The following is a 23,430-nucleotide window of genomic DNA, read 5'->3' as shown; positions in this document are numbered from 1 at the left end:
CAATTTAGCAACAAACACCCTCTGAAATAAACAAAAATAACGCCACAGTTATCACGCACTAATCAGCGCAATTTGCATAATAATAATGCAATTAAACAATTAAAAGTTGAAAAGTTATAATTATCAAAACAGATTAAAATACTGTAAAATGACCGTTGCATAACATGGTGTAATATTTGTTTACACCGCTAAGTGACAATAGCCCGAGGTTTGAATGGTTAGGAGCATTTTAAAGTTAGCGCTACATCATCACCTTTAATGATAAATGTCGCATGTCATAAAAACAGTCCGGATTGTCTCCTGGTTTTGACTGTTGTGTCCGCTGCAGAAATAGTAAGTTTTCATTGTGTGGCAGTAGTGAGCTGACGTCAGGTCGGTTCCTTGAAGTGGGGCTGAATAAACCTTGAGAAGAGTCTCCTTCAATCTACTGTGAGTAACTAACACACAACCTCACACACCGACACTCAATTACTACTGCCCAATTCTCTTCTATATCACTCGCCCACGACCTCTTCCGTAGCCGAAACCGACCAACAAGGAAAAAAGAGACGACAAGACCGAGCCAGAAGTATTCGCAGAAGTCAAAAACCCACGTTGGACATAAGTAAAGTGACTAAAACAAGGTAAGCGTTTTATTTCCAATGACGCTGTTTTCCCCCCATCATAGAACAAGCGATGAGCTGCTGGCTGCGCACTGCTTGGCTTTCCTTTCTAGTTCTTCTCATCTCGTGTAAACTGCTTTTAGAGCGTAACTTGTTTTAGCGTGTCGCTGTGAGTCGTTCGCTCGGTTTTCCCCGTAGTTTGGAGGCGTACATTTGGCTTAAATCCGTAAACTTTATCCGCTCCGTACTTGTTTTTCCTCTTGTGCGTGGTGACCTGATAGTGGGAACCGTCTTTGTCCCTCTCCTTTAGCTTGCGCCGTTCACGTACGCTGTTGTAATAGCTAACAACTTGTCACAACCGTAAGAAATATAACTTTTTATAATCTTTCACGTTGTCTTGTTAGCTTTACTCGTCGGTAAAGGATAAAGCAGCGGATTTCGAGGTCGTATTGGAGGATGTTACAATTGTCAGCGTAACTATGAGGCGACTGGACTGCCGTTGCTCCTCGCTGTCCGTTAAAACGCATTCCCTTGACGCGAAAATAAAACAATTAGCGACAAATACAAACTGTCCTTTTCGTTCCAGACAACTTTAGGGTTTTAATATGTATTTGTTGGGCTAACAGCTGATGAGAGTTGGAGCTTTTTTTCGTGTTGCTTGCTTGTACTGTAAGGTTAGCGCGTCGGTGAGCTGCTGCTATCGCGGGTGCTTCCTCAATCCGTGAGCCGCTTGGCCGAGTTGTTGAAATTTATCCCTTTGTGTATATTACAATATCCTCCATTTTTTCTGCCCCTTCCAAAACAACAAGCCACTCGCCATCTTGGTTGTTATAATTCGTCCCCTAAGCAAGCACAACCCCAACCTTTTACCTCTATGCTCTCTCCCACACCACACCACTTTAAAAGGAAATAGAACCACGTTTTTTTTTCTTAAGTTTACCAAAGTTAGTCTTGGACACACTAGTAGTTTGTAATGCTGTTTCAAACGGAAATTTAAGTTTTTTAAGAGCATAGTTTGTCGAGGTTTGAGTATCCACAAGAAATATATGTTGTCGTCGAGATCTTAGCGTTTGTAAAGGCATAGATAATGTGGTTATATCAAAGCGTTGAGATTTTTCCATCGGGCAGGTGCTGTAGTGGCAGTGTTTGCCAGTTTCATATGTCTGCGCTTCCATACTGCGATTATATCATTACATCCCGTTATTATAGCAGTTTTATGTTTATTTTAGCCGCTAAATCAGAATGAATGAGTGCTATATGAAAGAGCATAGCAGCAGCCTATGTAAAGATTTCTTTTGCCATTTAACTGTTCGGTTTGTTTAGAAAAGAGATGCACTTGTCTAATTATGTCACCTAAACGAGGTTTACTGCATTTTTAAGAGCTGTTATAGTTTAATCTCGTGGGTCACAGGTTGGTCATAGATGTCTTCATGTTTGATTTATTCACAAATTGATTGAATTATTGAGTTGTTTAAGATATTCTCAAGCAAACAACCAAAGAACTGATCAGCCTTGTGCAGACTGGGATAGGTGAAGAGCTGAGATCCATCTAAAACAATATCCACTGACTGGAATATGTTCTTATTTTCATTTGTGCCATTGCCTCACTAAGGTGTTATTTTATCTTGTGATGTCCTTGAGGTCATAAACTTGATCCTCAGTGTGCTTCATGTCCAACAAATAGCACATAAGAAAGAGGAGGGGAAAGAAAACAAACTGAAAAAATGCTTTGAAATGGAAAATCTGATGATTTCACCTCCCACCTCTTTTGTTTGGCCGTTTATTGCTGCAAAGCAGAGTGCAGAGGAGCAGATGTTTAGCCAAACATGAAGGCGCGGTGCCTGTGTCCTTATGGGGATGGCTCTCCCTCCTCTCACTGCTGATGCATCGACATGACAGCTGCTTGATTTCATGGAGCTGCTAAGAAGCCATTAGTGCTATCAGTGAATTGAAATGGAACGGCTCTTCACAGTTTTCTGCCACGATTTCTACTATAAGTATTGTTGTAGTCATTTTATGCAGATTTGTTCAGAGTACTGCGAAACATACAAACCAAGCAGAAGTACTAATAGACTTGTGCAGTGTGTTTTGCTATAATTTGAGAGCGAATGAGTGAGAGCAAAGTGAAAAGGGGAACAGATCTGTCAGAGTTTGTTTGCCATGTTGGTCTGAAATGAAAGCACACTGTGCTACCTCAAGCACACTCAAATCAGAGATGCCTCCTGCTCTTCCCGTGCCAGGTAGAAAGAGATGGAGAATAAAAACAACTTATGCTGAGGTTTGTCCTCCCATTCCTTTTGTTCAAATTAAAAGTTTTTAAAGAGATAAAGACTGACTTTGGCTTGACTTGAACATTCAGGAATTAAGGATAGACATAGTTAAGCCCTATTTGCATGTCTACAAAAGTCAAAGCAAATGGTTGGTATTGACTAAGCTGATTAGGTGAAATTAGGTTCATGAGCTGTGGGTCTAGGGATTGCTGAATCTGACAGAACTTGGACCACTTTTGAGAAGACAATCCTGTGTGCACACAACGCTCTACTCCATAATCCCTTACGATTGAAAATGTCCTGTCTTTGGCTACTCGGGAATCCATGGCTTTGTTTGAAGCAAGGTGAGACATATTAGATGTACATAATGTATTGATAGTCATCAGAGCTAGGCTGTTGATAGATTCATTTGTTGACTAGAGTGGTGTACAAGACTGCCTATTCCTCCTGATATAAGCCTAAGTGCATTTCTGACATTAACATGACTCACCAGGCTGTTCACCATAGGCACAGTGCTGCTGAAGCAGGAAGGGCAGGGCTTACAAAACATTATATTGATGTTGGATGTCACTACTTGAAAAATAACCAATGAACCGCACTTATCAGATTTCAGTGCATGCTTCAATATTGTGCACAGCTAACAGGCAATTTGTTGCTGATTAAGCCGATTAAATATGCATGACTTTAACTAACTGTGCTGTAAGATATAGTTTACTATAAGCCACTGTCAGTCTGAGCACCATATAGAGGGAATTTGAGTAACTTCATTGCTAGTTTATGAGTATTATAAATAAACTGTTAAGTGCATAATACTTAATAACGTTGATTTCCACACTTTTATGTTCAGACAGTGATTGATTAGTCTTACAAATACTCTATTGATAATCATGGCCCTCTGACCCTGTTAAATCTCTGCATGGTACCACTGACATGGAGATGGTAAATTTAGAGATGAAGTAGCGGCCTGGTCTCTGTTACCATCATATTTCAAGAAGCAATGTTATAAATCCTCGTTCTGTTTCTTGGAATACATCAACGACTGTCTAATTTCATCAGTGCATGCTATCAATCCTATAGTAATAGTTTTATATGAGTAGATTAAATATGCAATTTCCCCATCCAATCAGAAGGGACTCAAATGGACTTGCAAGCTACAAAGTTACAGTTTTAGCTCTATAATTCTTACGTAGTTGCGCATTATTGATTGGTTTGCTTAGTGGCGTATGCACAAGAGATAAATTGTTAACTTTGTGGTTAAGAGCATATTATCTTTATAAATTGACAAATATCTGTTATTGAGCAAAACATTTTAAAGATTCAAATTGACACTCTGACTATAGAACAAGCAAAACTGTTGAGGCAAGCATGCATTCAGCTGTACAATAACAATAGACATGCTAGCTCAGATGAGCTTTATGGAGTCAATGATCCACTGACTTACTTCTGTGTTGTATGACAAACTAAAACTGACCAAACCCACAAGTCACTTCCCCTTTAAGAGACAGATGCAGCTGTTTGAAAGCCCTAAAACCTTTGAGACATTAGATTAGATGTCCCTAGTGCGGTTACAGATTAAATTGTGCTGTTTGTCATTATATCATGTCACAGGTTGCTCTCTTATTGATACGTGTTTACAAGGCCGTCTGGTTAACGTCCTCTCACCTGGAAAGTTGGTTGGCTTTCAAGCAACCTTCCTAATCTTATATTACCTTGCTATTTTGGTAACGCTACATGGTCACTGGATGTCCCTACAATCGTCAGGGTATGCAAATAATTGTCTACAGTCCACAGTCTGTTACAGAGATGTTTAACCCTAACTCCTAATCCTCACGCCTTAATTAAATAGTTACTTAGACTGAATCATTCTTAATAAACTGTTTGTGTATTATGACCTGAGTCTTTGTTCACGCTTTATTAAGACTAATTAATAGTTAATATAAAGTACTTTTACAAATATGCAACTAACTTGTGTCTTCATAATGAGAAATGATGTATATTTTTAAACACTGACTGAAACTAACAAGCAAGGGCATATGTCTTGTGTTGTAGGAGCAAGTGAACAGACTCTTGCCGTTAATTAAGCCCAAATAAATAGACACCATTTTGTTTGCTTGCATGGATTACATATGGTGGATTAATTACCAAACAAAAACTACTGTAAAGTGCAAGTAGGTCACCCCGTGTTGACTTTGAGGAGACACAAGAGCAGCCAAATTTGGGAGGGGATGGCGATAAGCTGCTGCTCTGCTCTTCATCCCCTGGGCCCTTATTTATCATTCAATGTGAGAATTTCCTTGATGAAAGTCAAGGTTGTTTTTGCATGCTCTGTCTCAGATGGGATGCCATTTTTTTCCACAAGCAGCAGCAGTAGCAGCAAGGTGAAAGGGTTGATTTCCCCCTCGAAAGAGAAGCCTTGTTTGGAAAGTCCAGGCTCGTTTCTTTTAATGAAGTCTCAAAAGGTCCTGATGATTTTTCCACTTCAGGGCTGTTTGTGTTTTGTACATTAGACAGAACTGAAAATACAGATGTACCATTTTGTGCAACCAACTAAATAGCCCTCTGCAAGTGCATTGATTACCTCCCCAGCTCAATCCAGTGTCACAAAGTCAAAGTAAACAACATTGTCCGATTGTGTAAGCCCAAAACCTAGATTAGTGATATCAAAACAGCAAATTTATGCTTATTTGAACAACATCAACACTTTTTGGATAAGATGAAGAGAGGAATAGTTATTGTATTATTGTTATGTTATTGTAGTGGAAAAAAAAATCAAGCATCAGATTAGCCATGTTGTTAATGTTGTTGCTAATGTCAAATTTGCCTATGTAGACTTATCCACATATTCAAGATAATATACTACATAATCTCAAATAGGCTTGTTACCATAGCACATTTTGAAGTTTGATATATTGCGGAATTAAATAAAGACGGTGATATTCAAACAAATTTATGACACTGACACAATAACCCACAAAATTATTAAACCACAGAAACTGTTCTAAATCTACAATATTGCTAAAAAAAATACCAAGTTGCAATAAATAAACAGCAGAATGAAACACTTTAGTACTTAGTTTGCATCTGTAATGAGTCATATAAATTATATAGCCAAAAATATTCCAAAACGTCCTGGTACTGCAAATAAAATGTACACACAATAAATATTGACCCCAAAAAATATTCTAGCTTTCTTATGTTGAGTGATAAGTTGATATAATAATTACTGTGAGTAGGGATGGGACGATATACGATAATATCGTTAATCGCGATAAATAAGGTCCGCAATTAATCGTTCGTGGCATTTTTTAATAATCGCGATCATTGCGCACGATTATAATCGCCTTTACGGCATCACACAGCCTCATGTTTCCAGTTCCAATACAACGTTTATATGTTAGTTCTGGTGTTTGCCCACTCTGACATAGCAATGACACTTGTAGCTTCTGTGCTTATGGCTGTTTGAACTATATTCTGTCAGATATCAACAATAAACAAAGTCTGATCCGTAACTCTCCACAGGAACGTACCAGTGCGCGCCTCACCCGTGCGCACAGATGAGACGCTAATGTGTGCACATCTTAGATTTTTACCTACAATAATGCAAACTGCAGAATAAAACAACACCTTTTAAACAATAGACAAATTAAGTCTAATTCATACAGCTGAACACAAATGTGCCAGAGCGCATGGTCCGAATGCGCACTGTGTGCACAGGAGCAAAGCTAACGATTATACACGGTATATTTTACGTACAATTAAGTCAATAGCAGAATAAACCACGCTTACCGATCGAGAACAGCATCCAATCCATCAAAAAATAAGGTCCTTTACTCCTGAGTCCACTGTGGGATCTTTAATCTTTGCCATGAACCGCTCTAGGTCCGAGATGCCTCTAGTTTAACTTGTACAAACATCCACAGTGTCCTCGATCACGTCCTCCCTTTGGTTTGTCTGTTTCGTCGTGTTTAAAACGCAAAACAACAGTGCGTAAAATGTGCCATTATGCACACATTTCTGCATCCACTCGTTTCCCAATTCACCAAAGTGCCTTAATTTAAAAAAATTAAGTCTTCGTCGACGGGCACTTGCGTCACTTCCGGCGCAACAAGGACCGGTCCATTTCTCCAGCATGGCATTGAGGAGTACACATTTTCTTCCGGGTACGTCTGTTTACGGAAAACCATGGCATGTGATACGTCATCCTGTCCCGCTGCTCATTGGCTGTGTGCGGGCTCAGTAACCCACAACCCCCACCTTATTGGCCAACATTGGTGTCAATCACAAGCTAATACGTGTGTTTAGCACTGGGGAACGAAGTTGGCGCTGTCAGAAGTTTATTATGCCTGAAATCGACTAAAGAAAGGCAAAGAAGTGACGGAGCAGATTTCATATTTGGAGTACTTTCCTGCAGCAGATTGGACATAATTTCTTGACTGGAATATATTCTCTGGACCTTTACGGAACAAATGAGACCAACTTTGTGTAAATATGTTGATGTTTGACAGAACCAGAGCGCTCAATGGTAAGTGAAGTCCAGATTCACACTTTGTGACTTTTCTATAAAAACGTCTTTCCTGTCAGCACTGTGGTGATTACAGGTGAAAATGGTTTGCATATCCAGAAAGACGAGCGCCGCAGCTTTCATTTGATGTGTAGATTGTTTGTGCGGGTGACGCAGAAGTGTATGTACATTGCTGTAAAGTTGTAAAGTAGGCCCGGGCCGTCGGAACGTTAACAGGTTAATAATTATCGCGATAATATCGTTAATCGCGATTATTTTGGCCACGATAATCGTGAGTCTAAAATTTAATATCGTCCCATCCCTAACTGTGACAGACCTAGTCTCAAATGAATTGAAACTCTTATTTGAACTTATAAGCATCACCCAAAGACCCAAAGACCAAATAACACCCAAATAACAGCATTATTTTCCATCTAATTTCCAACCAAACTAGCCCAGTTCAGATAACCTTAAAAAAAAGGTAACTCACACCCTATTACTATTATTATGCCCTAGATTGTTGTGTTGTGTGTTTAGGAATAAGAGCAGTTCCTGTATGTTTGCGCCCCCTCTGATGCCACACGACTATCATTTTCCTTGTTCAGCTGCTATTTGATTACATAAACACAACAGGGTCCAGGAAACCTGCTTTTTAGTCCAATGTTTACCACACCTTGACATTTTCAATCTGTGGTGAGGCCTGTATTTACACTTCTCAGTAGAATTCACCGGTGCTGACTGTGCTCTGATGAGGACGGATACTGGCCATGGAAGCGAAATGGGAAAGAGGTTTGGTATGTGGGAACCAGCCAGTTATTGGTTTCTCTATTGGCGTGCCTCTTGGGTCAGTGGGATTCTTGATGATACTATAGAACAGCTTATAGCAGGGCCTGTGAAGCTTTCAGACACATACAATCACATATGTACGCACACAAGCCTCCAGTCTATAAGGGAAGCACACGCACACTCCCGCTCACACAAAATGCATGAGATTGTGCCTCGACAGCCCCCATTTATTGATCTTCTGCAGCATTTAAAATCTGGTCACTGCTGCCACAAAGCCTTTTTATTTTAGCTGCGCTGGCAAAGCTTGCTCTGAGCTAAGCCAGAATTTTAAATATTTAACTCCTACAGAACTCCACCAGATATGACAAGGACAGAGTGAAATAAACAGGGAAGAGCTGCAGAGCTGAGCAAAGATGCATGTATTTGTCTAGGACAGGGTTTTATGTAAACTACACTGCTAAAATCACTACTTGTGCTTTTGGGAGATCACGTTTGAATTCATATCTGCAAACACAGCCCTCTTATCCTTTTTGAAGTTTTTATCTGGGATTCAGTGTGATCACAAACCCCGGAAAAGTCAAACAGAAGATATTGTGAGTTCAATGTGCAGAAGTGACCCACATGGTTATGCCTTGTTAGCGGAAAAGGCTGAAATGCTAGCACACATTGGATTAGTCATTACTGGACCTGGGACAAGATGCTGTTTTTAGCATTTAAGGGTTAGAGATGGTTTTACAGACAGCTACTTATCACTCAACCAGAGACATTTGAAACTCCATAGCCTTTTTCAACAAATTAGGTGAACAGGAACATAGTGAAAATGTGCTTATGAACCTGGTATCAAAGTACTTGTGTTGTGATTGAACCAAGATTAACCAATTAAGGCAGTAGATATGACAGAACTGTACACTAAAGCAGTGTGCTTTTACATAACTAGATTACGTCATCTTTTCCCATTTTTATGCTGTGACAAACCAAAAAGAAATGATGACACAAATATATTCATTTCAAGTAAGCAATGCATTATTTAGCATGAAGGCAATATCTAAGGCCGCCAAACATTGATTCAATCGAAACCTGTTGGAATTGATACTACACATTGACATCACAGTATATCTTGACACATTGGGAAGATATAGTTTCTTTAAAGGTTCTATATTATACAAAATTGACTCTTTTGAGCTTTAAGCCATGTTATAATGCTGTTACCACCTCAAAAATGCTCCAATGCAATGCTCAATGTTCCACATTGTGATGTCATGAAGTGGTAGTTTTCAAGTTAACAGCCACCTTTTACCTTTAGTTCTGTAGAGATAGACAATTCCAGGGCCGAAATTATCCATATGATTCTAGTGAAGGCATATGAAGTTTAAAAACACAGTGGAGCACTTCCTGTATTACCACATGAGATCACAAGGTGGAACAGAGTATTTCCTGTTTGAGAGAAGAAGACAAATAAATAAAGGTATACAAGGTTTGTGTTTTAAAGATGTATGAAGCGAAACACAACTGCAGGTATGTTTGTGATGAGGAAACAACATTAAAACATAGATTCAACAGTGGATAATGATCTGAGGAGTGCGGGTCACACCATTTTCCCAATGATTTGTCTTGAAAAGGTCATGAACATTCTGCCATGATGAGACATTGTTCTGACTAGCATGTTTTTTTCACTAGGACTGGATGATATGGTGATAAAATTTGAATTGTGCTCAAACCCATTCCGCAATATGCTATCTCCATAATATTGTCAAATTGTTTACTTGTTGTTTAGTACACCTCTTTGCTCCTATTAGTAAACCTCCCTATGGCTATGAATGAATGCCAGGTGGAATCAGTCAGTCATAGTGAAGTATGAACTCTCAGAATCAGGAGATGCCTTTAAAAGACTCAAATGCATTATAAAGACATTTTATATTGTGATCACATTGATATCGTTATCTGGCTCAAACAAAATTGTGATATGATGTTTTGACATGTTGTCCACCCCTATTTTTCACATTAGTCATTCTTTTAAAATCTTCTTAATTTACCCGCAGTCTTGTTACCACTACTAGTGTTGTTATGCCCAAAAGCCCATCCCGCAGAGAGTGCTGAGGGCTAAGGCTTTGTCCCGTCTCCCCCTCGCTCCTCTCCTCTCTTCTCTCTTTTTCGTTGTCTGTCTTTTGCCTTCTGAACGATGACACTGAGAGACAGCTGTAACGTGAGACGCCTCTTGATGCTGGCAGCGGGGGAAAGGGGGTGAGGGGGACCGAGGGAGAGGGCCCTTTATCTGAGTCTGGGGGACGCTGACCTCTCCCATTCCCCTTCTCTGTCTCTGCCGCGTCTGTCCTGGGCGCTTGGAGCATCCTCCCCCTCAGTAGCAGCACACACACACACACGTCATGTTTCAATACTTGTGGGGACATTTCATTGACTCAAAATTGGGACTCGATCTGGAACTAAACCTTGACTAGACCAGGACTAGACCAGGACTAAACCAGGACTAGAATAGGACTAAACTATGCCCACATCAGGACTAAACTGGGCTCAAACCAAGACCAAACTAGGATAACTGTGAAAGCACCCTAATACATTTCCTGGAGACTGATCCTAACGTTAACCATAGTCATTACTTAACTAATCTTAACCTAAACCCTAACCATAACATATTGTTGTCCATATCAGAACTATAAATCATGTTTTTGATCTAATTATGAAGGATTTACATTTTGAGCTGCTCCTGTGTTTGTCCCAATAAGGGAGGCAGGTCCCCATTATGTGAATGGGGTTTTGGTCCCCACAATGTGCTAAAACTCCGTTGACACATTGCGGGCAGCTGGGCCTCTTTTAAAATGTGCGGTACCTGTAACACAAACCTGCTGAATGAAAGCATGCATGTTGTTTATGTTTACAGTGTTTACAGCTGATTGTGGCATGGTAGAAATGAAACACGTTTAGACTAGAACCTTTTTGTTCAGTTAGACGCAGCGACAGTCTGAGCTGGACTTTAAGTGAGGTGTAAAAGTGTACAGTGATATGACTAGAGCAGTGACAGCGACTTCCAGGAAAAGTGTTGGCTTCTCCCTGTTGCTGTGTAATTATCTCTGAAAGGCAAAGAACATGTGCTCTGTCCTATTGAGGCGTACATTAGGAATCAATTACTTGATTGATCAATGCATTTTCTCATCAATCACGGGTTTGTCATGTGAATTGCGATTTACAGCTACCATTGAGTTACATGCTGCTTTTATACGTAATGTCAGCTGTGGAATCACATTAGCTGTAGGGTCTCTGTTATGACTCACCTATAGATAAGATAAGAGAACCTTTATTTGTCCCACAATGGGGAATTCCAGTGTTGCAATGCAAAGTTTTCAGCAGGAGAGTAGAAACATGCAATTGAGATGAATTATTAAATAGCTGTAAAGTAAAAAGCATAAGGCTACAAAACCATTGTATGACAGATGGTGATGAGTGAGCTACAGCCATATAACACAGGGTTATGAAGTCACAGTGATGTGAGATTTGTTTAAGGAAACAGTGTTGTGTTACTATAGTGTGTGTCGATGGAAACGCACATCTCTGAACTCTAGGCGATGGCTGCTAAATCCTCTGCATGGATTCCCAAGTGTAATCCAAACATTTAAAGCTAATTTAAGATCGCTGCCAGGAGCAGCATTGTCGAGGAAACTCAGGCCTGGCCTTTAGTGTGCGGCAAAGTGCATGGCGTATTTGTTTGTGCGTCTTGTTGTCGCTGGAGGGAAATGAAAGCACTCAATCACTCACCTGTCAGGCACTTCACATTGTGAGCGTAACACACAAGCCCAGCCTCAGCGCCGCGCGCACACTTAGCCCCCAGGCTCTGACAGGACTGGCCCTTTATTGACTCCCTTGATCAAGGAGACAGCAGATCCATTTAATAGAAGCTCCACACACAGAAAGAAATCAAAGTGGATTCACATCTGGGCTGCACACTGTGGCGTTTCATTCCCTCATTCAAATGGATACATAGAGTTTGGACATTCAGGCGCTGCGCTCTACAAAGGCACGGATGTGCTTTCTTTTAGTATGAAGCAAATTTGAAAGTCAATAATGAAATGTTTTTTGGGAAGTGAATAAACCTGGAGTTTACTTTTGGTGTTTGGTGTATGTGGATCCAGATATACAACAGTAATACAAAAGAGATCTTCTTCAGACAGACATTTTAAGGTTAATGCTCTAGTTCAGGGGTGTCAAACTCATTTTCACAGAGGGCCACATGAACAAAATGGTTGCTCTCAAAGGGCCAGATATAATTGTAAGATAAATTTAACCAAATGTAAAGTAAAATAAATGCAACTACTTTTTAATCTTGTTAATTAACCATTTCTATATTTAATACTTATTCAAGTTACAAATATTGCATATGGATTTGCATCGATGTGAAAAAATGGCTGTGTAACTGTGTATCTCCTGATAAACTGATATTTTAAGACAGTCATACTTTTTAATTTTCAAAATCCATAAGAAATCATTATGCAAAACTATACAGAAATAAACAAAACAGTGGTGGATTAAATGCTGCTAAAATACATTCATCACACTATGGTGTCTGAATAACTTTGAGCGACCTCTCACTTGCACATTAGCATCTTAAAATATCTGTTGGTTTATTATTAAGATAACAGGGAATTTGTTATGGAGTCATGACACAATCTTTATAGTGATACTAATTGACAAAAAAGCTACTTGTTTCTAAAATATTGCAGAAAAGCATACTGATTATTGAGTACATTGCACGTTCATAAGAAATATCCCAAAAGGTACATTCATAAATGTTGAACTTGGTCATTTTCTATTTGTGTCTGATCCTAGAACATAAGAAATTTTAATATAGTAATAGTATATAGCTATAGAATATTGTGATGTCATCTGAAACCAGGCAGTAGCTATAGTTTCATGTTTGGTGGCCATCCCAGGACCCTCTTTATCCTGTGTCATGGTGCAGAGGTCCCACTCCACTGTTCAGCCTTGGCCCCCTTGGCCCCAGTTGTTGGTGTTTTGCGATCGTGTTTTGGAGGCCGTTAGCCGCGTGGTACAGGGTGGAGAGATGTGACAGCTGTGTTTGTCACGGCTCTTCTGACCTTCACACGTCGTCTTTATGGATCATCAAGGCTGCCGCAATCCACTCCTGCTCCTGTCCAGGCCCGCTGCGACGCTGATTATCCTGCACACAAGATGGCCTCACATCCTGTGCTCATATCATTGTCTGTTTGACACTAGCATTGTATCTGCAATCTGAAACAAGGCATCCAGGTTAGAGATTTAAGAGCAACCATGGATCTGAAGGACATTGGCTGCTAGTGAGATGCAAGGATAGTACAAGTTAACATAAAGAATGATGCCGTAACATTTAACATAAATCAAAGCAGGAAAAGTGGTGGTAAATAATGACATAAGCAACAACAGTGATTCTTAAATAGTGAAACAATCCTGTGCCTGCCGTTAAGTTGAAATGAGGAAAGTAATAATAGTGGTAATGAGCTAAAGTCTGCGATATGTTAGTAAAGTTAATTCAGTTTGTGGTTCTTCCTATATTCACAAATGACAAATGATAGATTTTGTTTAAATCTGGTTTCTAATCTGGTTGGTGTACTTGAGCAAAAGTTATTGTGCATTCTGCCTTTGTTTCCATGTGCAAGATATGTAATTTCCCTTGCTTCCATTGTCTGCAAACTGGTATATGAATTTGTGTGGGTTGTGGTTCTTGCTGGAAAAACACTATATAGATTGAGAGGAAAAAATCATGTTACATAGTCATCATCAACATAGTCATTTCTTCAACAATATTCAACAAAATTCAACAGTAGAATAACAATGGAATGCTCCAATCTCCTTGCATTATCAATCTCACTAATCTTTTGTTACTTTGTTTTGAAAAGCTATTGTAATATTTATTTTCCTTACCACATATCAGCATCTAGTCATGTTTTGAAACTAGTTTTGCACAAATTTCATGTGGAAAATAATTGTTGAGTTGTGAACAGTGTGTCTTACTTTCATTGTAATCTGCAAGTGATGACAGACATATTGCACCATCTTGCTATAGTTGCAAAAATATCTTTCAACTTATTTTAGGCAAGTTAAAAAGCACCCTCTTTGACAGCACTCCCTCTGTTGTATCCAGACCAGACCAGTCCAGGTTGGCTGCATTTCCCAGCTCCAAATGAATGAGGTTTATCCTGCAGAGGACAGCAAAAAAGGAAGTGGAATGGCTAATGCAGCAATGGGCTCGGTGCCATTAAGAGCAGAAGTTTTCATGGTCACACAAAAAAGAGCGATGCGCACAATCACGCCCCTCGAACACATATATAAACTATACTGTATATTCTACCACTCGTAAATGGATGGTAGTAATGTTGTGCGCTCTACAGCAGTCTCTGAGCGTTTGTGGTCCGGTCCCTGGAGATGCCACTTGCTCCATCAAGGCGAAGGAAGAAACCATTTTGTGCAATGACAAACACGAACACAGCACTGGCGAGCTGGGACATCAGAGATGGCTCTTAGTCAAGTTTTTCTCACTCTCCCTGCCCAGCTGCCTTTCACTGTCTGACAATATAGTGGATAATGTAAAAGTGCACTACGTAACCTGTTTGCCACCGCATAGATGGTATTGCTTTACCTCGAATGTTCCACACCATGGCATTACATAATGATAATAATTAATTGAACTTGCACCAATTTTTTTGGACACTCAGAGATGCTTTATATACAAAGAAAGCACACTTTTCTCCCTGGGGACAAGCAAGTGACACTACTAGGCGAAGTTGTAAATCAGACCTGTGGAGAGGTGACCTGGGTCACACCAAGAATTTATGTTTTTCTTATTAGCAAAAGACACTGTTTGTATACAAGTTTACTAATCATCCACAGAGATCTTTTAGCCCAAACAAACTAAAGAGCTATGGAACAACCTGTTAACTGCTGATAAATACATTTATCTCACTTTAGCGTATAGTACTTGTAATATAAAGAAATAATAAAATAATAAGATGGATAAGTTTAATGGCAAGATGACAAACATTCACAGCAAAGTTGTATCATCTCCATGGAGACAAGCAGGTAGCAGATCCTCTACCAGAAAAGTTACACAGTGCGCCTTTAATACTTACAAATCTACCTGAGCAACAGAATCCATTTTGTCAGCTTTTAGACCCAGATCATGTAACAATAAAAGATGCTGCCCCGGAGTTAAACACTGCCAGTAAATCACGGGGCAAAAGAAAGCTGGAAGAAGCACTTATTTTAAGCCACTGGAGAGACCACACGGGGGAAGGGGCTGAGGCCGATATGGGCTGGGACAGAGAGAGAGTCTTTGTGCAGTGTGCACTGGCATTGTGTGTGTGATGAAGAGATGAATCACTGCTATTTAGGGATTGGTTTCCTGCAACTGATTGTGCGACGACTGTGTGGCGGACGGACTGTCAAGACTTGCCTGTTTTGTTCAGGGGCTTGAGGAAAATGTCTGTGGCCAAGACGGGCTCTGACTCTGACTCCACTCCCACAGCATGCAACTTCAGCGCTACATGACAACGCAGGCAAACACAATGCAACCTCTGGTAACAAGCCATCAAATATTCACAAGCAATGTGTTTTAGACTATGTTGGTGTGCACTGGGAAGACACTGCTGTTTCCTAAGCATGTGTGAGCTTACAGGAAAAGTAATGTGACTATTTTAAACTTGTTGACTATAATCGGTCTTATCGTGTTAAGGATGGTGTTGCTTTTCATGATTTGTTCCACACTATTATGCCATTATACAAGGCCATTAACAGTAAGAATGCATGTTTATATATTTGACAGCTACAAAAACAGCTATAATTGAATGAATACAAGATAAGTTTAATGTCATACTATGGAACATTCCAGGCAAAGCTATAGCATCCCTCACCATGGGGTTAAGCACGTGACAGATCCTCCTCTAGAAATGTTACGTAGTGCTCTTTAACTTTTGAGCATGTATATACATTTTATCATAACATACTGCTCTGTACTACTTGTGCGAGTAAAAATGTTTGGAAATAACATTCCTCATCTTACTTGAGTTCAGTTTTAAGTCAAGCCACACACACACACACACACACGAATGCATTAACTTACTTAAACATTCTTAGTTTGTGAGCTTTGTTTGACGCAGACTGTCTTAATGAGTCATGTAGCCTAAATTTACTTTGAAATGTTGTGGTCATAGAAACAGAAATCTGAAATATGTTTGTTATGCAGATGTTGTTGATTAATTCTATCACTAAAGGGATTGTCTGGAGGAAGTGCAGTGAGATTGAACAAGGCTCTTGAGGCAGCAGACATAGGCCCAGTCTGTCCATGTGTGAGCATGCCTCAGGCTAATGCAGGTAGGCTAATTATAACCCAGCCACTGTTTCTGCTCCTCTGTTTGTGCCGCAGCTTCAGGAGAGAATAATGAAGCAGCTAATGATGGATATAATGACGTACACCCAGTTTACATCTATGTGCACAAGATTTAATGTTATTGTTGCTTGTCAGTGGATTCAGTAAAACAAGTGTCAAATAGGGTCATAGTGAGTAATAAGTAATACAGCAATACATACCTTGAACTGCATTAGGGGTGGGGCAGATAATCGAAATATAGATAGAGTGTTGTTTTGAATATATGGGGCATTTATATATTGCACTTTTGTGAGTAATTTCACATTTGTCTGATATGCTTGAACCTTAACACATTTACAGACAGGTTTTATTTCAATATAATATATAACATAACTTCATTTATTCCCGAATAGCAATTTAAGCACAGTGAGCCATTACATTATAATAATAAATAGGACACACACTTTAAACACATTGTTTGAATACTGTTATCAGGCCCTCTCCAAAAATATTGAAATACTCACTTCTGTCAATATGGCCCACGCCTAAACAGTGTTATAAATGTCTGCCCTAGTACATGAGATACTGAAGTAACCTGAAGTAAATATGAATATTTAAATTTTTGCCTGGGAGGAAAACTGCTCTACTCTTAAAGTAATACAGGGTTAATAGACTAACAGGCTGATTGTGCCGAGGAAAATTATGGCAGACAGCCGTGGCTTTCTTATCCGGTGTAATTCACCTGCCTCATTTCTGTGCTGAGGCCCTATGAGCACAGATCCTTTAATCATGCTCTAATAGGCCTTTATGAAAAAGCTGCAGACGAATCCAGGTTCTGTGTTATCATTAGTGCTCATAGGAGTTACCAAAGTGTTTGTGTCTGCGTATCTCCGCCATTACACATCGATCAGGCCTCTCATAATTATCAACAACAACGTGTTTCGTGCTCAGAGACAGATAGAAAAGGCCGTAATGACAGATGTGCCGTACATTCAAACATGACTGCAGGGCACCCAGACTGGATCATGAGACGCAATAAACCATTGTCTCTTTCCTTCACAATTTCGACTAGTGACATTTAGAGATACTTAAGCAAGGCTGCAAAATGAATAATGAATTTATCTGACTCAAACAGGGAGCCTCGGGGCATGATGGGCTGCTAAAGTGAAAACAGAAATATTTAAGTAATAGATGACCACAGCCGTCATAGAGCCACAATAAGGATTTACAAACCGAAAGGGAAATTTTGCTGTAAACCTTGAAATTGAGCGTTCAACAGGAAATCGCAGAGCCAGCCGTTGTTCTGGCTTTTTATCACTTTTCAGAACATGGACTATATATAAAATGGACAGACATGGACAGAAGAGGACAGAGCTGAAATTTGAACAGTTTAGCCTCAAATCACTCTCAATAAATGTCTTTTTGCTAGCTTTAGTGTATTGCTATTGCTAACAGCATTCAAGAGGCATTATTCTTTTTTGTTGTCTTGAAAATTGCCAAATCCTTTTACTATTTTGTTATTGGAGTGTTTATCTGTGTACTCAGATAAAGAAAGTTGATACAAAAATATGATAACCTGTGGATATTATTTGATGTCATTATTTCAATATTTATTCATACTTGCTTAATTTTGTTTGTTTTTGGAACTATTTGAAATAGAAATGGAGTTGTCACTACTTAAGCCTATTCAAACTTACACAATTTGACTCCATACTCCCCTACTAGTGTCGCCACAATACAAAAATTTCTTTTGTATTGTATTAAACTTGATTTAGATGAGGAAAGGATTAAATTACCAATGACTATGCGAGAATGAAGATAAAAATGCCACTCTTTGCTAGAATGTAATCTTCAACACAAAATAATATATTTTTAATGTTACCATGAGGTTTCCTTTCTGATAAATGCAAACGAAAACTGTTCAGGAAAGCTCAAATTTTGTCCTGTTAATGTGATTTTTTTCCAGTATCAATACTTAATTGATAGTAGTTTTAGTATCGATTAGATTCCCGATATGTTTGGCAATCCTACCCCCTACAGGTCACAACCACTGTACTCCACTGTAGAACCTGTAAAACTGAAATCCACTACTATCAACTACTACATTTGTAGTGCTGTGTTGAAGTAGCAAATTCTCAAGATGTTCATGAGCAACAAGTGCAGTTTTGTCAAAGTTTAAAGACACAATAAATCTGCTCGTAGTTTGGATCGTTGCGTGGAGCTGTGTAAAAAGATGTCACGCCCAGCTCCTTCAACATGGATGCCTCGTGCTGATGGAGCATGCACCAGACTGGATTTTGTTGCTGTTGACCAGATGGATGTGTTTACTGTCAACAGAACCTTGTTAGATAGCCACCCACACGCAGTGTAGCACTGTTGGTGAGCCTGCAACAGCCCCTGCCTCTTCTACAAGTTAGCGAGAGGAAGAGAGGGGTACGCCATATTGACAAAATGTAATATATTGATATTTTAGATCATAATCAGATGATGTATGGTCTAATCTATCAAAAATCATTTAAAATTGTTTTGTAAATTTTATTGTTGAGGTTCAAGCACTGCGCAATTGTGAATGGACTGTAAAATTAACCACCAAAGAGCAGAAATATCGCTTTATCCATGGTTTTCAGAATGAGAAAAAAATTAGGAGTGTTTCCAATTCAATTCAATTCAATTCATTTATTTTTGTAACGCCCAAAATCACAACAACAGTTGTCTTGAAGGGCATTCATGTTTTGGTTGATGGGGGAAACTGGAGTACTCGGAGGAAACCCATCCAGACACGGGGAGAAACATGCAAAACTACACACAGAAAGGCCTGGGCGACCCGGGGATCGAACCAAACCCTCTTGCTGTGAGGCATGAGTGTTGCCACTCAGCCACCGTGCTGCTCCATAGCAATTAACAATTCAAAGCAAAATATTATATCTTTTGGGAAAAAGTCATCAAAATGTTGCATATAACAGAAAGATGAAACCCATACCCTTGTATCTTCATCCCCTTGAAGATAATACTGCCAGTTTGTTTTTAATCAACTTTTAATTTTCTATATTATAGACAATATTCAATGTTAGCTTGCCTCCAAAATGCCTATTTCAAGAATGTTTTGAAGAGTAGAAGATGTATCACCCTCTTCTTCAGGAGAGTGGAAATGTGAGCCGGTACTTTTGTCTGAACATGCTGTCACAGGTTGTCACGTCTGTAGCTTTGTGCACAACTTATTCATTATGTATCATTCATAATTAGAAAATGTAAAAGTGGTAATACATGTTTGCTTTAGCAGCGTAATAAACAGGCAAGTGGCGGTTTGCATTTGATTTGAAGAGGGCCTGCGAGACAATGCCTAAGCACTGGGCGTGAGAACAGCGCTGAGGCTGGGTTCTCTACAAGAACTGTCTTGTGTTTAGGGCAAATCTCCTCACACTCAAAGCTCCAGTGTCTAGATCCATTTCTCACAAACAGGTTTTGCAACAAGAGGCTCGGGAGAAAGAGGTTGTCTGTGTGAGCCAGTGTAGCCACAGCTGCGCCTCAGACGTCACTGTACTCTGCTGTTTGATGTGTCTGCACCACAAATGCTTAAGCCCAGTTCTATCTTTTAAAGCTAGATCTGAGGAGAGGGGGGGGGGCATTCTCAGTCTTCACAATCACATAAAATGAATCCTTTAATTCAAAGCCAAACATATGCAGTTGTGTTTCATGGCTGTAGTCAAAGGTACCTAATATGTGGAAAACAAAACTAGTTTATTTTAAAGTGTTTGCAGTGGTCCAAAGTTATTCCTCATTTACCTTACCAAGTTCCAAGCACACTAATTATTCACAGTGATGAGTTATAACCATTTTTCACAATTTCCAGAAAACACTGTGGAGTTTTGCCAACAACAACTAGCATGCCAGAAAATGCTTATAATTAGATGTAGACAGTACACCATGGGCTTTTTTTGACCTCAAGAGCAGCTTATACAATATCTATGTACTGGGGCAAGAAAAGTTTTGCTCAAATACATGGAAGAAAAACAGGTGTAGAGCCTTCAACTTTAGAAATTCTTGGTAGACTATAAACATGCCGTGCAAAACTATTAATCAGCTAAAAGGGACAGTGGTGTGGAATTGGCAACAGCTCTCAAAGGTCCCTCTTTTATCTGAGCATGTGTCTAACCTCAGCTGCCCTCACAAGATTCCCAAGCTCACACAAGTCCATGCAAAACTAACTATTTATACAGAAAAGTACAAAGAAACAGCATTTAAAAAAGGCATAGGAAACTCATGATTCACTCCCAAAATCTTCAGCTAGTTTATTTTATACCTTTTCCATTCAGCTTTTGGACAATCTAAGTCCTTAAATATAAAAACATTAATGAAATATAAATAAAATAATCAACTAATACAAACTTTGGTTGACTAAAGGCGAGTTCACTCCTGGTCTAGTCTAGCTTTAGTGTCAGGTTTAGACCTGATTTTGTGCCAGTTTTTCATGTTGTGAATGTGCAAGTGTGAACGCACCCTTAGACAGCATCAAACGATTAATCGAATCCAGCTATAATATTTTTAACATGAGCTCCTCTTCTCCGTGTTTTTCCCAGGTGTTACTGCAGTGATGTCAAAGAGCTGAAGACATCTCGAACAGTAAGTATATACAACTCGAATCTTATGAGTATATTGAGTTATTGTGACACCATTGTACACTTAATATGACACTGCTAAGAGCAAACTTGCAGACTTCTCCGGTTTCAGGCCTAATTTGATTTCCATTCGTTCAGTGACAAAGCATGTGTGTATGTGTGCGCCTTTTCTCTCCCTCCAATTAAATTTAACAAGAGCCCCTTGAAAAGCAGTTGTTATGATTACATTACAAATTCGAGCTTCATTCAGTGAAATCAGGCAATTAATTACATTTCTCCCAATTTTAATCAGAATATTTGTGTGAACCCTTTGCACCTAAATAGGGCAGTAGGCCTTTTGTCGTTTAAACAATTAATCGGTCGATGGAGTCTTGATCGACAAAAACATACATTCGTTGAATTATCAATTTTTAAGATTATGATGATTTATGTGGACCTTAGCAGAAAGGAGAAGACTGTAGATTTGACAATGAACCTTTGCCATATTACAGATAGATACATGGCTTATGAATAGTTTCTGTTAAAATATTTATAATTGTATGAACTAGATTTGACAATGAACCTTTGCCATATTACAGATAGATACATGGCTTATGAGTAGTTTCTGTTAAAATATTTATAATTGTATGAACTCTTGTGATCTTGTTAGTGCACTTTGGATCAAATACCTGGTCTGATCGTAGAGTTACTTAATAGTAGTTAGGGGTGATAGTTGAGTGTTTGTCCACTGATCTGAAGGTTGGTGGTTTGAATCCTGCTCTCAAAATAAGCGGGCCACTGACCCACAGATTTGCAGTGTGATTCCAGCTCCCACAGATCGATGCTGTCATTGTGTCCTTGTCCTTGTGTACACTGGTGTATGAATGTGTGTGAGTGAATGTGTGAGTGGTTCCTTGATGTAACAACCTTTTCATTATGTGAATGTGCCTTAAAGGTGGAAAAGTGTTGTATAAAAATGTGACCATTTACTGTGACCAAGTACTGTGTGTTTGCTCCTTCTTAGTTAATTAATTTCATCACAGGGCTTCAGGTCTTCAGTCGACCAATCATTTCTTAAATTGACTACAGCACAGCTTGTCACAATAATTACTATATTGACTTATCATTGATAAATGATAGCTGGAACAATATATTTCGGGGGCTTTAGTGTTTATCATGTGTGCATTTTCTTTGCGATAGTGGGAACATTTTAGTTGTTTTTATTATATACAATAAGATTTGAGCCGAAGAGGTTTGAAGTTAGTTTTAATGTCTAATTGTTGGTTCATTCTATTTATTTGTCGCATTCTCACGCCTTTTAATAATACAGTCAAGGAAAAAAAGGTTTACTGGGATCAATTTCAGTATTTGTTTTTCCACAATTTTTTTTCACAAAATGTGTTATCATGACAGGCTTAACTATAGCACTACACCTACCCCAGCCTTTAGCTCTAGGTTACTTTCCCAGATGTAAATGTGTGTTAATTGTTGGCCACGGTGCTTCCTGTCCTAGTGTCTGGGCTGGTACCTTGTCCATGTTATTTGGTTCTTTAATCTCCCTCTCTCCTTTTTGGCTGTGTGTTCCCGGGCTCCGGCTCTGTCTCACTGTGAGAACGATCTTCGTCCTCAAGGCTTCACTTGAAGCGCAGCGCGGTGGCAGTTTGTTGTTGTGCATGGCGTCAATGACTTGCACTTTTCTCTTCTCGCCTGACACGCTGCCCTTGTGCTGCTACTGAGCTCAAATAGCATCCTTTTGTAAGAATATTTTTCACCGGATAAGGGGGTATTCGGTTCAGATATTTGGTTCGGGTAGATGCGGTTCTTATCAGTGTTTCCTGTAGAAATTTTGTTTGAGGTTAGAGCTGACCAACTTTTCTACATATTTGTGTCATATGTAAAGGTGCAATATGTAACTTTTCTAACTGGTTTTGCCATCTAGCTGAGCCAATGTTTTAATTCCTAAAAAAAATACTTTGAAAAACATGCATTCTTACTGTCAGCGGATTTGCTTCTCTACCCTGGATCTGATCCATAACTTGGCCTGGTGGCATAACCTGCTTGTTTCAGTAGATATAGATAAATTTAATGCCATACTGTCTGTACCACAAAAGTTTGATAGTGTTCCTTTAAAATAAAACCACGAATAACTTCTCCCAGTAAGTTCACTTGCTTGGAAGTAGTGCATCTAATTAGGATATTATTATTTTAATATTGTTGTAATCTAATATTGAAATAAATGAAGGGTTGATTCAATAGCTAAAGTTAGTTGTTATTTGGAATTCATGAATCCTGTTTAATAAAAAGGATG

The 23,430-nt window shown here is 39.2% G+C and overlaps 1 protein-coding gene across 1 annotated transcript in view; it reads left to right on the top strand.

Annotated features, from left to right (window-relative positions):
• The first annotated feature begins 213 nt into the window (after window positions 1–213).
• Window positions 214–23,430, top strand: part of LOC117388721 (bromodomain adjacent to zinc finger domain protein 2B-like) — a 96,061-nt gene continuing 72,844 nt past the window's right edge. The window contains 2 exon segments of the mRNA XM_033986308.2: window positions 214–623; window positions 21,105–21,147. The gene's annotated coding sequence lies outside the window, so the exon portion shown is untranslated.

This window comes from Periophthalmus magnuspinnatus, chromosome 3, assembly GCF_009829125.3.
Source record: "Periophthalmus magnuspinnatus isolate fPerMag1 chromosome 3, fPerMag1.2.pri, whole genome shotgun sequence".
NCBI classification, from domain to species: Eukaryota; Metazoa; Chordata; class Actinopteri; order Gobiiformes; family Gobiidae; genus Periophthalmus; species Periophthalmus magnuspinnatus.
This window is presented reverse-complemented; position numbering and strand designations above follow the sequence as displayed.